The sequence below is a fragment of the Etheostoma spectabile genome, chromosome 13 (assembly GCF_008692095.1).
Source record: "Etheostoma spectabile isolate EspeVRDwgs_2016 chromosome 13, UIUC_Espe_1.0, whole genome shotgun sequence".
In the NCBI taxonomy this organism is placed as follows: Eukaryota; Metazoa; Chordata; class Actinopteri; order Perciformes; family Percidae; genus Etheostoma; species Etheostoma spectabile.
Window position 1 is genome coordinate 25,614,033 of NC_045745.1, and position 16,017 is coordinate 25,630,049.

The 16,017-nt window shown below is 39.5% G+C and overlaps 1 protein-coding gene and 1 long non-coding RNA gene across 2 annotated transcripts in view; both read right to left on the reverse strand.

Moving 5' to 3' along the window:
• Positions 1–3,023, reverse strand: part of zbtb20 (zinc finger and BTB domain containing 20) — a 26,711-nt gene extending 23,688 nt beyond the window's left edge. Inside the window, exon 1 of the mRNA XM_032533430.1 lies at positions 2,790–3,023. The gene's annotated coding sequence lies outside the window, so the exon portion shown is untranslated. The remainder of the gene's footprint in view (positions 1–2,789) is intronic.
• LOC116700341 (uncharacterized) overlaps positions 1–16,017 on the reverse strand; it is a 273,867-nt gene that overhangs the window by 125,076 nt on the left and 132,774 nt on the right. The gene's annotated exons all lie outside the window — the stretch shown is intronic.

A 16,017-nucleotide genomic window follows, 5' to 3' on the forward strand; every position in this document is an offset into this window, starting at 1 on the left:
AAAAAAATAGAAATTGAATGCTGCTACACATTAGGCGGGTTTTTTGGTCAATAGTAAATGGCTAAATGCGAAGAGAGGGTGACAAGCTAAAGAGGACGAGTGAAGGATGGTGAAGCCAAAAGAAAATTGAGATTGATTGCTTAGAGTGAATTAACTGAACTTCTCCTTGTCTTTAACTGGGGAGGCCTACAGCTTATATGCTGGGTCTCCTTCATATGCTCTTAAATATTCATTAGTCATGGGTGGGTTTTAGCCGTGACACAAAAAACTGGCGAATGGCGATGGCTCTAACACAGTGAATATTAATGTACACGTGGAATATATACATATAAATACTCATTAGTGACATAACTGAGATAAAAGTGGGCACCTGATACTCTGGACAACAAACACTCTTAAGGCACATTATGGCTGTCTATCTCTCAGCAGCTACTGGACACCTCTGTGCTGATACAACGAGAGTTTTTAACATCAAGTCCTGGTGAGAGCGCACTCATACATAAGACAAGTACCCTCCAATTCATCTAACAATAAAATGTCCAAAAATATAGGTATTAAGTTTATTTGGAGTTTCTTTTCAGATGAAGGGTATAAGGGACAGTACAATTTCTACTTTACTCACCCACAGGCAGCCTGTCAATCAATATGGTCCAATTAATAGGACCGATTTATAACCATGCCCAGATGAAATCTCACATCAAAGTGAAATGTTTGATTTCTGCCATACAATCAGCTCTGTGTTCTCCAAATGTGTCCATTCAGAAAACAAACGATCCAGTGCAGCCATCAATTACATAACCAAGCCTATAGGATGGCAGCCCATTTACGTTGTGGAAACATATTCTGAATGAAGGTGGGGAGAGGAAGTGATCACTACAAAAGTGAGAAGGGATATGAACGAGCAATTATGTGGTAAAAACATACACTCGCGCACACAGGTGTGCTCACACACACACTTATACACACACACACACACACACACACCAGAGCTGGACGCCGCGCTGCGCTCTCGTGCAGAGCTCCCCTGGGTCAAACCGGGGACCGGCCATCGCGTGTGGATACTTGCGTCCTCTCACGTAAACAGCCACACTGACCCCCACAGAACCAATCTGACATGATTAATGTGTTAACGCAAAGCCCTTTACCTGCGCACAACTTCTGGGCTATAGGCAAGCCTGTGCCTAATAATCAGACACAGAACGTGGCTATCAGAAACCATCAGTGGCGCTTATAAAAGAAACAAGAACATGCGGTATTACTCCCTTTCTCTGACAAAAGCCAAGCGCTTTGGGACAACATCTGTTTGCCAAACACACGCACGCTATGTGTCCTTTTCGCAGTCACACACACAGACGCGCACGGATAGAATGAAGCCCAAAACAACAGGACTGACTCTGATTGACTGACAATGTTGCTCCGGCTCAACTCCCCATGGTCCTTTCTTTCGTTGTTCCATTTATTTTTTTTATTGCGCCAACGCAACATATAACCTATATATTATATATAGTCTATTTTAACTTTATTCAAGAGGTAAAGTGCCTCTATACTGCTATCTAATAAGCACGAGCAAAGGAATCACGAGTTGCCTATTAATATTTTGCAACAAATATCTCAAAAGGCACGCAGGAAGCGTCTCTTGCAACTTTAATTACACCAGAACATGTCCCCATATCTAGGCCACCCTTTGCCAAAACATCCTCACGTTGGAAACATTTTCACAAACTGTAGGCTATAAGAATAAAAGCGCTTTGCGACAATTCAAGAGATCATTCATTTTGGAGAAACATGAGACAAAAATCCAGACCAGAGTCCCACTGGATCTAGTTGTGATTTATCTCAGAAACTGAACCTGCAGTATTGTTAAACCTCCAGACATAATATTATCCAGCCTTCCCTCCGCATATCTTAATGTAACCTAATCTCATTCGCCACGGCGTATCGATATTAATTCATAAAAAATGTAGGCTAGACATCTGTCTGACTATAAGCGCGTATATGAGTCGCTGCTATAATGATGTAGCCTATTTTAGATCATCGAAACCATCATTCCGGCAAGTTCAACAAACTGAAATGTATTTTAGAAATAGATTTCAAGTGAGAGTATGTTACGGTGGTTCATTGCAATAAAGAAATGCATTTCCTCCGATTCAAATAGCCTGACTGACCTAAAAGCCAAATGCGCACGTCGGCTGCTACAGTTGTTCCGGGCTCACAGTTTGTAAAATGTGAACAAGCAGTCTGCGAGCAACGCTGAGGCTTTCGCTGAAAGATTGAGAGAAACAGACCTGTGGACACAGTTTGCCTAGAGTATTGTTCTCAAGTGTCCCCTGCCCGACTCACGGGCAAATCCGAAAGTAAAGGGCTAAAGGTTATGGGGCATGTTGAGAATAATGACAGATGAGGAAACTTGCGTCATGCCAGGGCAGCGCGTTTTTGTAGTCGAATATAAACGGACAACAAAACCCCAAGCAGCCCAAACTGAGCCCCGTAACACGAGGGACTCGTTTCATTTCGTTACGTTCGCTGCCGTCACATTTATTGAATGCCTGAGATCCTCTAAAGAATGAAGTTTCCGATATGTAGAGCTTAAATATTTGGTTGGTAAAGCCAGCCACAACTAGGCTACATGGAAGTCCGTGGAAGGCAATTTCATGCACATCACCCTAAAGTCAACGAGTATGTTTTGATATCTCTTATCTAAGAAATTCCTCTAATTTCTCCCCTGTAATAATAGCGTTATACATATTGTAAAGACCCATCCCTTTTCCTACTTTTTAAAAAATTCTTACCTGCACTTCGAAGCTGGTTTAAAAAGTGGCGACAGCGTTTCCACGGCTCCCCCTGGTTTCCCCCGACAAAGCGCGTATAGTTTTTTTTTTAATATGTTCCTTTACTTTGTTTCATTTCTCACTTCCATCTTCTTTTCATCTCATCAATAAACACACGCTGCAGCCTACCTTCATAGAGCAGCTCAGTTCAAGTGTGCCCTCCCATTTTTTAACTATACATCGAGTACTTTGAGGGGTGGTGGGGGAGGTGGGAAGAGGAGGGGGGGCAGGCACGCCTTTTCACTTAAAGCTGCCATTGGTAGAACTGTGCACTGTCTTGGGTTGGATCAGAAACCCGTCAACATTATTGTGCCCCAATCGCACGGAGCACAGTGGGGCGGTGAAGCCGGTTCCATTATGGCTCTCTGCAAGTGGTGGGAGTAATAGTAGTTGTAGTAGTAGTAGTAGCGTTCCTCCTACTCGAGCAACAAAGCAATTTCATAAATGAAAGTCATGGTGCGTAACAAAAACCTGGGAAGGACGAGGTTTAAAATGGGTTCGCAGTGATGTTGCACCCCAGCGAGAGAGTCCACTTTACCCATAAACCACACCATTTGTATTTCATTTATAGTTTTTTTTTTATCGTGTGGGCTCTAACACTTGCAGTTCAAAATATCAGCGTTCACAATTGTGAATGAGTTCAAATCTATTCCCAGTCTGGATCAAAAGGACAAGGGAATTGTCAGTTATGTGTCCATCATGCGTCTGAACTTTGCATTGGTCGCCGCCTCTGCCAGTACAGTGAGCCAGCTGCGCCGCGGCCTCTCATTGGACAGCTGCACCGTCAATCACTTCCGCCACCAACAAGCTAGATTGTCTTCCGTGTCTTCTACTTTCTACGCATTTCTATTTTCTCATTTATTTATTTTTTAACGTCCCGAGCTGACCTCGAGTTTGCGAGCAGGAAAAAAATTCGTCTCGGTTCAGCCGGCCAATCAGAATTTGTAGAGCGATTGCTTTTTTTCTCTTATTGTTGTTGATTTTTTTTGTCATTATCCAACGCCTTGAGATATTCTGGTTGGCATAGAATAAAGCAGTAATGGGTCATGTGGGATCCCCCCCGCACCCACCGCCTTAATGCCCCCTCCCTGTCTAGACAGTGACAGGTGTGCGTGTGTGCGCAAACGCTTGTAGTTCAGATCAGAATAATGAACCACGCTGAGGGTAATGTCAAATAGATACGTTCAATATATTATTCATGTGTGTGATTCTAGTATAGGCTACAGGGTGGAGGCTGTTCAGTGTTAGCAGCTCTGCATCTTGAAGACAAGCATTTACTGACAAAGAGGTCAGCTGAGGTTAGGCTCGACCATTCTGATAAAGCGTTCTGCTTCCTGAACTGCTGCGCGTAATAAGGCCTCTGAAAAGCTCTCTTTCAGTTCCCAAAAAAAAACTGCACTCTTGAACTTTGCTTTCAAAGCCCTCCAGCTGTACATCGGAGACAGAGGTTTCACTTCAGACAATCGCCATCTCTCAAGCTGGGTTGGCTCCATACGGATATTGTGTGAGCACCGTGATGAGCACCCAGGGCACTCAATTGACTGTGCGCGCCATCTGCAGGACTGGGAAGTGGATTCATACCGCGGGTTCAACGGAGGACACCCTTCCGTCACTGCTTTGACCTACATTAACCAGGAACACTGTAGGAACACTAGCACCGGCCTTAATGCGCTGCTTTGCAATCTGACAACGAGGCACGTTTCAAAAATGCTTTTAATGATAATTTAAAGTCAGTAATGTCTTTTTAGGATCGTAAACTGAACGTGTCGAAACGGCAGATCCGCGTGGTGCACGCCTTCCCGAAACACTTTTGTACATATTCCGCTTGATTAATATGGCTCAACCGGCAGCACGTGCAGGGAGGATTCAACGCAGAGAACATTTTGTTTTAGTGGTGGCGTAAGTGCTTTGCATGTTTGACTGGACTTGGTCTTTATGTCAGCGTATCGTTGCCACCATTACAATTTAAAAATAAAAATCTAAAATATGCTTATAACATTCATGTTTATTTATTTAGAAGAAATAAAAAAGCAGGATATTCTCTGAATAGTAATAGTTATTTCGCAAGGTGTGTCATGTGCTTAATTTAAATAAAGAAGTAGTGCAATAAAATATACTAATAAATATACTATAATAATTGTGCACCCTTTTTCCCCAAATGTACTATATTAATGCATACAATACTAATGTGGAATAAAATGCAACAACACAAAAAAATAGGTTAGAAAAATAAAATATATTTTATATGATTGATATTAATTCATCTACACGTTTATGCTTCTCAGGTACATCATAGATCCTCCATGACAAGATTAAAAATACATTTAGAATTAAACATAATTGGGGAGGAGGGGGGGGGGTCACCTTTGGTTGGCAAGGCTTTCACTGAGGATTAGAAACAGCACTTAACTGTGAGACAGTTTCAGATTTTCAAGATATTAAAACAGAGTAGAGTTCAAATTAAAAAGATATATAGACATTTGAAGGGTTTAAAAAAAGCAATAAGGTCTCAGCAGCACAATAGCTAAGGACGTATCCAAGTGCAGGATCAGAACCTATACTGGCTAGAAACACCAGCAAAGGCCCAACGAATAATCAAGTTCCTCCCTATAAACCTAGATAGCAGTCATCCCATTTGAAATTCCAATCCCAAATTAAGCATGTTGACTGTCAAATTTGACCACTGTTACCTGACATAGACTGAGGTAAATACACAACAAGCTTCTATTGGTCTTTATTCATTAAGTACTGGGGAATTCCTTATTCATTTTCCCACTGGTAGATACACAAATTAAAAAATATATAGTTAAGAGAGAAAATAGAGAGAATTTCTTTCTCCCTATTTGTTGTGATTGTGATGATACACAGATCTTTCCACAGCTAAAATGTTCTCTCTGGTAAAATAGGAACAGACTGTAATTTCACTTTGGCAGGTCAGGTCATGTCTCATTCAGCTTTAAATGTAACCAACAGAGTGCAGTAATATGACTTCTCTTTATAGACATTTATTTATTTATATGTTCATCTTTTCATTCATTCATTCATTTTGCTTCTATGCTGTCCTCAGCCTTTTCAGATGCAATATGTGGCTTAGATTTTCTCACAGTCACAAATGATCTCTGGTGGTCCGGAGGTGTTTGGTATTTCATAGTATTATGTAGTTAGATGATGATGCTGGTGTCAACATTGGTTCCTTCGACAAAAATCTATTAACACTCACAAAAGGAGGCTTTTCTCAAATGGAAGTCTGTAAGCTATTTAGGGCTAAAAACTAGACAATTTATCACTTTCAATTTGAAAATAAATCATTATAGCTTCTGTAATAGCTTAAATATTAGTGTACAAGTCCACTCAGGTCTTGTCCTTGTGTATGTTGTACTTTTTTATATTTTGCTAAGTAAATGGCCCATGGGCTATTCATTTTATAGACAGTCTAGACAACTCATTATTGGATGGCAACTGACAACGTGCAAACTGGATTAGCGGCGAGTGGAATTAGTTTGCATTCAATTTGCAGTGCAATTAAAATGTTATTTCTGTCCAAAATGTACCTTTCTAAGCTGCTTTGTTTTAAACCTATCTGGCAGAAACCTGTTAATATGTGCGAAGGAACAGGGCTTTTCTCAGGATTGCTGTATTTATTCCTTCTTATTGTTACATAAATGATTTAATGTCCTCAAGGTGTTCCACACTGAACAGTTTGCAAGCTTTTAAGAGTTGCTCTCGAGAAAACAGTTTAGGTCCAGGTTAAGCTTCTGTTAGCTATAGATATTAGCAGTCATTAACAGAAGTGTTGTAGAATAATAGCACAACATTAAAATTACCCCAAATGTGTGTGTGTAGTCCACTAGGGCACTGAGGTGAAGCTCTAAGAATACATGTGTGGCAGTGTGGCATGGCTGCTGATCCTCTTCAGCGTCATGCATGCTTTACCTAAACAGGCCTCCTGCTGGTTAAACCGGTCAGTCATCACGCCACACTCCACCACCACTTTCCCACAACGTTTCCACAGAACATGATTGTTCTGTGTTATCTGGAAGACAACCTAATAGAATTTTTTTTTTTTTTTTAATTACACAAAGCTACTTGAAAAACAGTCACAACCCATGTGTGAATTCCAGTGTACCATCCAAACATGAATCAACTGAGACACACCTTGACACACCACTGGTTGATAAATAGTCTGTCACTTAATCGGTATGCAGACTCAAAATGATTCACAAGGGCAAACGGTTGTGTTTACATTATATTGTTTATTTTTTTCCTTGCAGGTATGGCTATCCATTACAGGGTGTCTTCATTCACAAGCAATATGTAATTGCATACATAGTGTACGGGAGTGTAATATTTGACACATGTTGAGGTGGTGTGGGAGCCAGCCAGCAACAGTGCCATCTTTTTACTTTGTCATAATCCACATTTCACATATTTTCAGCTATAAAGAAACAACAGCAAACATGTCTTTGTCCTGTCTCTTGTAACATTTTATGTTTGTGAGAGATAAAATGAATGGCCTGTAAATGAAAAACTGCCAACATTTTGCAACATTTTGTAATGCGCAGTAAGTTTGCAATGCAGAGAGCTACTTGCCTCTTATCTTCAAAACTGGCTGCAGGCAGATAGTTGACAAGTACAGACAATAACATTGCTTTGTAAACTACTCGTATCTTTTCTGGTTATTTGGTCTTTGGTCTTAATTTGTCAATTATTGGGCCTAAAATAACTTTTTTTTTGTGGTTGTGCAGTATGTCAGTGACAACATTGGTATTACATGTTTCATTGAAACTCACAAGAAATGATCACAGATGTGACAGAAAATAGGTCTTGTCACATACTGATGAATGTGTTTTTGTTCCTTTTGGGTTGGGACTCCTCTTTGTTTCTACCAATCTGTTATTCGACTGCAGGAAACTGTAAAACTGTACTTATTTTATCCAGGTTACATATATGAGGTGAGACAAATACTGTAGCTCTTCTGCTTTACAGAATAGCACCAACTGTTACTTGAGTCATGCACCATCTGAGGTTATGGATTTAAGAAAAAGAAAAAAACAAAGAACAAGAAGAATTTGTAAAATCAGGTGCTCATGTGTAGCTTTTCTCATCTCTTTTGTCAGGTTTAACTCATTGCTAGTTAGATTTACGTTAACACTGGAATGCTTCTGACAGAACAAGTAAGGTGAGGAATCATTTGTGTACTAACAACACATACACACACACACAACAAGATTGACATGTTTGGATAGAAATTACCAGTAAGCGATAACTATAGCGCAGGGCCTCAGTGAACAAAATTTCATAGAAATAAAACAAGCAATCTTACTCATAAAACAACTTATAGATACAGTGCATAATGTCTGCGGTTACACTTAAAGCAAATATTATCAACATATCAAATTGTGTGTCTTATTTACAATTATTTGATTCATATTTACTCAATACTGAAAATGAATTGCAGTAACATCTTGAGACTGAACCTGCAATAGTCTCAAACTACGACAACGAGAGTTCAACTGAATCACTGTCTTGTTCTTGTCCCTTTTAGAAAGACAATCAAGGTAACATAAATGAGTTATCGCAATGCTGTCTTTTAAGGGAACACGGTCCAAGTGGTATAAATGATTAATAGACTTCTTCACTTGCCTTTCAGCTCACGAGGGCCCCTGTCTGTGTCAACCTTGCAGCTGGGATATAAGAATAACGTGCCACTGGTCTCCAAAATGTCTTCCTTAACAGACTTCGTACATCCGACCACAAGAACCCAGATACTGCATCAGAATAGCGATAAGATGGTAAATAATTCAACCCTTCTGTCATGCTGAAAATGACTTCTCTCCCCTGATAACAATTCAGGTTTTATCCAAATGTCTATGTAAAATACATTTAGTTGTCTTAAACGGGAGCCACTTTCCCTTTACTCTTATTTACCTGAAACAAAATGACCTCATGTTGGTGCTTTAAAAGAGGTTAATCATTGTATTTAATTTAAATTATTCCACACATGCTGACATTATCTCATGCAAATTGTAGTGTTAACCAGTTGTTCCTGTGAATTGAAAAAGCCTGAAATGCAAAAGTCATAACAAGATACAGTGCGTGCACAGGACTTTCCACAGGAGGCCCCTTTGGAGTCATCACCTTCACCCTTTCCATCAATATATAAAACACGTCCGTAAGTGCATCGTCATAAGCCCCTCTGACCATGCCCCCTAAGAGCTTTCATGGATGACGTGATGATGATAAGTGGCCAGTGGCTCCTCTTTTGGCTCCTCCAAAGGCCTTGGGAAACTCATCAGCTGGACATGGCTGATTTCAAGTGAGTAAATTCCAGGTGTTGGCTGGAAAAAAGTGTCTGAGCCATTTCACCTCTCCCTTGGAGGCATGGACGTTCATCTTTCAACGACTGCTCTGTCGGAAACTCGGCCAAGACCTTGAATGACCGTACATGCGACTGGTTGGCAATCAAAGCTGTGGCAGGTGGCAGTGGGCATGAGAAGGAATGTCAGAGCAATCCAAAGTCTGGACTTTGACATCCTCCCATTTGCTGTCAACGGCTGGTGGCTTTGAGAAGAAGATTGCTTTCTATTTCTGCACATGGCAAGTCCGACCCCAAAACATGACCGCAGTTGTTTCATATGTGCAGAAGTGGAAGGTTAAAATCCCCTTTAGCATCTTTAAATTACTCCATGGCCTCATTCATTGAGTAAAATGGAGATGCCTCCTGGATGAGTGTCTTTTATCTTGGTATTTATATATAAAGTAGCCTCAGTGTCACTTATAGGCTCCAGTGTGGTATAATATAATTTATTTCCTTCAAGGCAGTAAGTGCGTTGTTTAACTTAGTTGTCAAACTTGTAAAAGTTCCCGCTCTGATTACTGTCAGTTATTTTAAGAGTTGAATACCTGAAATGGCATCTATAGCCTGTGGCTCGTAACACCTTGATGCAACGCAGACGTTAAACAAGCGAGCTAACAGATGTTCTTCAGTTCAAAAAGACAATGGAGACTAAACTAAACAGGTCTTCTCGACAGTATATGTTCAGTTTCACTGTCCTTTCTTTCTCACAGAATTTCTTTCAATTGTTTTCAACTTGTTTTGAGTTCCAGACACTGAAGCCACAAGCCTCGCTTTAATAGGCACCACCCTGTTCACTGCTGGCAGCACCCATCTGACATACATCTGCAGGGAATGGTGTACACACCCCAAAAAATCCCAAACATTGCTAAAAGACAAAAGTAAAGGTTTATTTATTCAGGGAAGAGGGACTCTGTTCTTACAGTATGGTTAAATTGACCATTTTCAAAGCAGACATTTTTACTTATAGTCATATAAGTCATTTTTACATATAGTCACCTTTACTTTTCCAACTTATTGTCATAGTCGGACTAATAACATTACCAATGAAGCTGTTATATTCAAGTGTCACGGTAAGATAGTGTGACAGTGGTCCTGCATGCACAATACCAGGACTCTGAAACTGAAACAGCTGAATGGAATTCAGCCATCATTTATTATTTACACCTGTGGTTTTCCTTCTGTGACACGTCAAATTTACCTTGAAGTGACGCCACAATCCCAATTGCAGTAATGTTTGTCCATACATGAAGTGTTGTCTTGTCAACATGTGCAATAGTTAAAGTTTGACATTAAAAATAATGTGGCGTGAATTCATTAGTTTTACCTTATGTAAAATTCAGGCCAATGTCTTGTAGTACAGACATTTACCAGTGGGTGGCGATCAACTCCATATAATAAGACAACAGAATATCTTTTCAAATCAACCACAGCACAATGATAGGTAGTGTCGCTTTGCAAGTATCAAGGTTGAAAAACAATGAAGAATATGTTTTATACCTACAAACATCTTATTAGTGGACAATAAACTAAGTCACAAACTTTACTTGAATTAGTGAGAAAGCAGTGAAGGAGGATGTAAACACTAATGCATTCATTTCATTCAAAATGCAGCATAAGACTGAAAACAAATCAAATTTTGTTAGATTTTTTATCTGTTTGAATATTAGAATACTTGTTTCTTAGATGGTGTAAATCCATGAGTGCATTGCTATTCACCAAAAGAAAATATGTTCGTTCTAAACACGGTCCTGTTGAGCTTCAATTGAAACATATGTTTTTGAATAGAAATAGAAGAAAAAAACAATACGTATGATACATGAAGACAATGTAGTCAAACCATGTGAATGATTATTGTTCAGTTTTACAAATAGCATTTTTTGATGTATTAAACACACACTAACCTAGAGCAAGTGCTAAGATTTACAACTCCCAAGTGGGGAGAGTAACATTTTATCTTTGGCTGAGAAAATGAGAAAGGCACACTGCCACGTGGCATGTGGTTGGCTAAGTGAAGATTGTTAGCCCACTGTTGGCAGCCTTGAAGGAGGAGCAGTTGCCTTTCAGTCAATACTCAGGGACACATGCTTTCTCTTCCTTACCCATTTCTGACCAGCTTCTATATATCTGAATCATTAATGCTACATGTATTTCATCACACACATTTATCCCACATACAGTTGCAAATTCCAGGAATATTCAAGGTTGAAACTTTACCTGGGTATTTATGGAAATTTATGTTGAATTCATGGGAAATAACAGGAAAAAATGGAAATATAAGGGTTGTCTGCAAAGGCTGTATTGACCATGTCATATGCAGATAGAATTTTTTTTTACCGTATCATAAGCACACATTATCAATGAATTTGCCAAATAAAACCATTAATCTGTCAAATACATAATGTGAAATGTGCCACATGGTGGGTTACTTTGCAAACAAGTTACTACAACTAACTGCGAAAGGCAACCTTCAGGCTTAAAGTGAACAAATAATAACAAACTAATGTTTAGATAAAGAAAAAATGGAAAAGTAAATGAAAACTCCTTAATTAGCATGCCCAATCAAGCTACATCCCATCTAGCACAATGTGTTTATAAGTTATAAACTGTGTATTTTGTTTTAGGCTACTCTATGCTGTTTAACTGAAATATTATGAAAATTCATAATATGTATTCACTAAATAATATACATTCACTCCAGTAATAAACGATTCAATTAAATGGGCATGCTTTTAACCAAAGCATGCCATAAGGCATAGTATTGCTTTTTGATGTGTATTTCCCCCCCCAAATAAGTTCACTATTAAAAGGTCAAACTCCTAATCCCACCTATGTGGGCGTAATTAAAGCTTTCCAGTGCCCTGCCTTTCCACTCCAAATTACATTTGCACAAGGTGAGATAATCCCATTTAGATTTCTATTGCAAACTGTATTGTAGTTTCCAGGGGAAAAAAATCATCTCAACTCCTACCACCGGTTCTGTTACTCAGACTTAATGCCAGGAAGATGAATGTGAGCTATATCATTACATGCTGCAATGGACAAGTGAATATATTAGCAGACTTGTAATTCCCCAGCTGCTTATTAATTAGCAAGCTGTGGGTTGGAGGGAATAATCAGCAGGAATAGGTTAATGCAAGGTAGCAAGTTATAGGCTAGTGTTAGTCAGGGAGGTACCTTGTTCACTGTGTCTGGTGTTTTGGAGGTTTATCAGCGTGCCAAATACCATTTCACCCGTCAGCATGCACTGACAAGTGGAAGTGAGGTGCCAACTCATACAGTGAGTGAGGCAGTTCAAGTGTGTTTACTGAGCGGTCTACAGTATCTGGCAGTAAATGGTGAATGTGTTTTTTGTTTTTGTCTTTTTTTGTTTGTATTTGATGGATTTGACACCTAGACGTAATCAGCAAGAAAATTGATGCTTAACATGATCCTTGGAATGATGTTCAGCATGTATTAGTCATGGTACTGGCATTTGTATAACACCCACGACACTTTTACAGTGTACAGTGTTCTACTCTGACGCAGCCTGGTTTACTTTCACTGTCCACGGACGTACAGTGTACAGGGAGAGTTCGAGTTGCATTTTCTCTTTGCGTGGTGGTACAAAAGCGCAGTCTTCAGACTTCAGAACAGCATTTTGGATGGCTAGACAACTTCTCAGTTTATCCAAGGCATTGGAATATTTTCTATTGTATAACATGTTTTCAGATTTAAAGCAGTTGACCCACAGCTGAGGAAATTCAACATTGAGAAGATGAGGCTCAGGCTGCCACTCAAGCCCATCTGGCAGCAGAAGCAGTGCTAGGCTAGCCATAATGATAAAGACTTATTCTTTAATCAGAGTCTAACCAATTCAACAAGATGACATTGAAGTTACGGTCCCTGGTCAACACGTGAATGGGTGATTGGGTTCACACACACGTCACCGACTCTTTGTGAGAAGTACATCTGTCCTGAACAATTTTAAGCAATGTTAATAGCTCTCTTTTTCTTTGCCAAAAAAGCAGTGTCAGTGTGAGACAGGTTCTCTGACCTGAGAGCAATACTTTATCTGTCAGTGTGAGTAGCGAAGAGGCAGTAATACCGTGCCCTCACAGTCTGTATGCCAGTCACTAGTGGGGACACACTGCATTCAACATTTTCTGCCAAAATCAGTTAACAGTTTAGATTATTTCACATAATAACACATAGTATAACATTTCTAAATCTTGATAAATACCTCTCACTCAAAGATTTTAGTTATTTAAGTATTGAACATTAAATGTTACAGAGAAATAATTAAGCTTTGAAACCACGTTTTCAGGGGCCAAAGGGGTGTGATTCATTCTCCACACATTATTTTGCCTTTTCAAAATGTCAAAAGCAGCAGAATAAAAAAATGAGGGTACATTATGTTTTAAAAGACCTGTGAGTAATGAGTGTGAGAAGCATAATCAGATAAAAATGCACGGCGTATGCTTACCATGAAGGCTTGATTAAATACCTAGGCTGCCATTTGTACCTCCTGTTGAAGTTTAGGAGGTGTACAGCTTCACTGTAATGATAATCTACCAAAGCCCAAAGCCTGCTTACAGCATGCAAACGCAATCTGGTGAGATATTTACCTTAATGTCACTCAGGAACAAATGTTACATGTGGCTGCCAAATCAGTGAACTGTCCTGGGACACACAAGCACTTCCTCAATGACACTCAATGACATCCATGCTACAAAACTGAAAAAGGCAGGCCCAGCTTGCAGCCACCAAAATCTCCCTCACAGTGATTCCCCTAAACAACACCGACAAAGTGACACTTCCCCGAGCGAGTGTGTAGACACCTATGTGTGTCTCTTGTATCTTGACAACTCCAAAACTGTTTTTATAGCAGTTGAATATTTTTGGATCAGGGTAAAGGAGATTCTGCTAGGTAGATGCCAGCAAGAGCAGTAGCAGTTTTGTTATATGAAAAAATAATTGTACATGTCTGCCTAACTTAACTGAAACTTACATTTTGAACAACATCTTTGAGTATTCTTGATTCAAATGTTTGATTTTTGGAGTCAACACTTCTTTCACTATGTATTATTTCATGACTAATTGAAAAGTTATTAAAGGTCCCATTGCGTGAAAGTTTTTTTTTTTTTTTTAACATTGATATGAATTCCCCCAGCCTGCCTATTATCCCCCAGTGGCTAGAAATGGCGATAGGTGTAAACCGAGCCCTGGGTATCCTGCTCTGCCTTTGAGAAAATGACAGCTCAGATGGGCCGAGGGGGAATATTTCCCCCTTGTGACTTCATAAGGGGCAAGGTTACCTCCCCTTTCTCTGCTTTGCCTGCCCAGAGAATTTGGCCCACCCATGAGAGAGAGTGACATCATGGCTTTTAAAAAAACAAAGTGGCAGTTGGTCAAGGCCACACCCCCAACCTCCACCGTGCCCCCCCCTCTCTCCTCCTCAAAAGCTTCAGACTCAGAAATGGCACATACTAAGGAAAGCCCATTGTGGGACTGGCTCTAGGGGCTGTAATTTTTCCCCAAGGCCGCATTTCGGGCAAGAGACTTCAGAGACAGTATTAGGGGACCACTAAGGTCTGTATAAAAGCATCCAAAGAGCACCATGTCATGGGACCTTTAAAGCAAATGCCATAAAAATATAAGGTGATTTGAATGAGGGAGTTCTGATTAAAATTGGCCCCTGGTAAAGATAAATCTGGCCACTTTCAGTCAGTGCCCCCGTGTTCTGAATGTTCTGCTTGGGTTTAGCCTGTTTAGATGACCAGCATTTGTCCTTGGCCTACTTTTTGGTCAGAGGCATACCATAGTGCCAAAAGACTATAGTGTTTAAGCACAGCAGCACAGGAGGATGGAGGCATCATATCTATGGGTGAGTGCTTTTCAAATCTCAGCAAGAATTATCATAATGGAGGTTTCTGAATATGCATCAATGGAAATGCACTGTGTTCAAGCTTGTACACGGGGAGAGTTTTTTCTCTTTTCTACTTCTCGCATGATATATTTTTAACAGCATGTGTAAGTGTGTGCCTGTGTGTGGGTGGATAATTTTTAGACACTTTTATCCTGTAACAAATTTTTCGGACAGTGAAAGCTCATAGTGTGCACCAGAAGAATCATAACTTTGAGAATGTGAGAATACTCAAGCTTTGGCATAGTAAAATGTGAGCGCAGAGCTCCTTGCTCACTTGAGAGCAGAATTATATAATCTTGTATACAGGTCAGCCATATTAGGATACTCTTCTGAGAGAAAATATGTGCTACGTACAATATATGACCTATGAATCAATCCCTTAAATATATAAAAACTCATTTCACCACCTATACACTGACATGCATACATGAACAGCTGTCACACGTGCTGAGAAACACACACACCATTACATTAATTACTAATGTATTGACATCAATATGTTTTGCTCCCAATATGCCATTAAAATATTTACACAGGCATACACATGTTCAAGCCTTCATACAGTATATGGACACTTTTGCTCACATGCACTTTTACATTTTGGTTTACATTTGGTTTACATTTTGAAGGCTAAGGTGACATCAAGTGCTACTGTAAAATTGAACAACTAAATGAAAAGAAAGAAACCTTACATCATCACAGAAGAACAACTTAACACAGTAGCCTACAACAATACACAATAATACTGCAGAGTGAAACACAGATTACATTAGAGTTTACTGATTTTATAAATTTCTGATGTGATTTGTCAATCGATTGATTGATATGCAATTAATTGGCAAATATTTTTAAGGATAAGTTCACAATTTTTTGTGTAAACCTGAGATACTCTTTAGAGTATATATATATATATATATATATATATA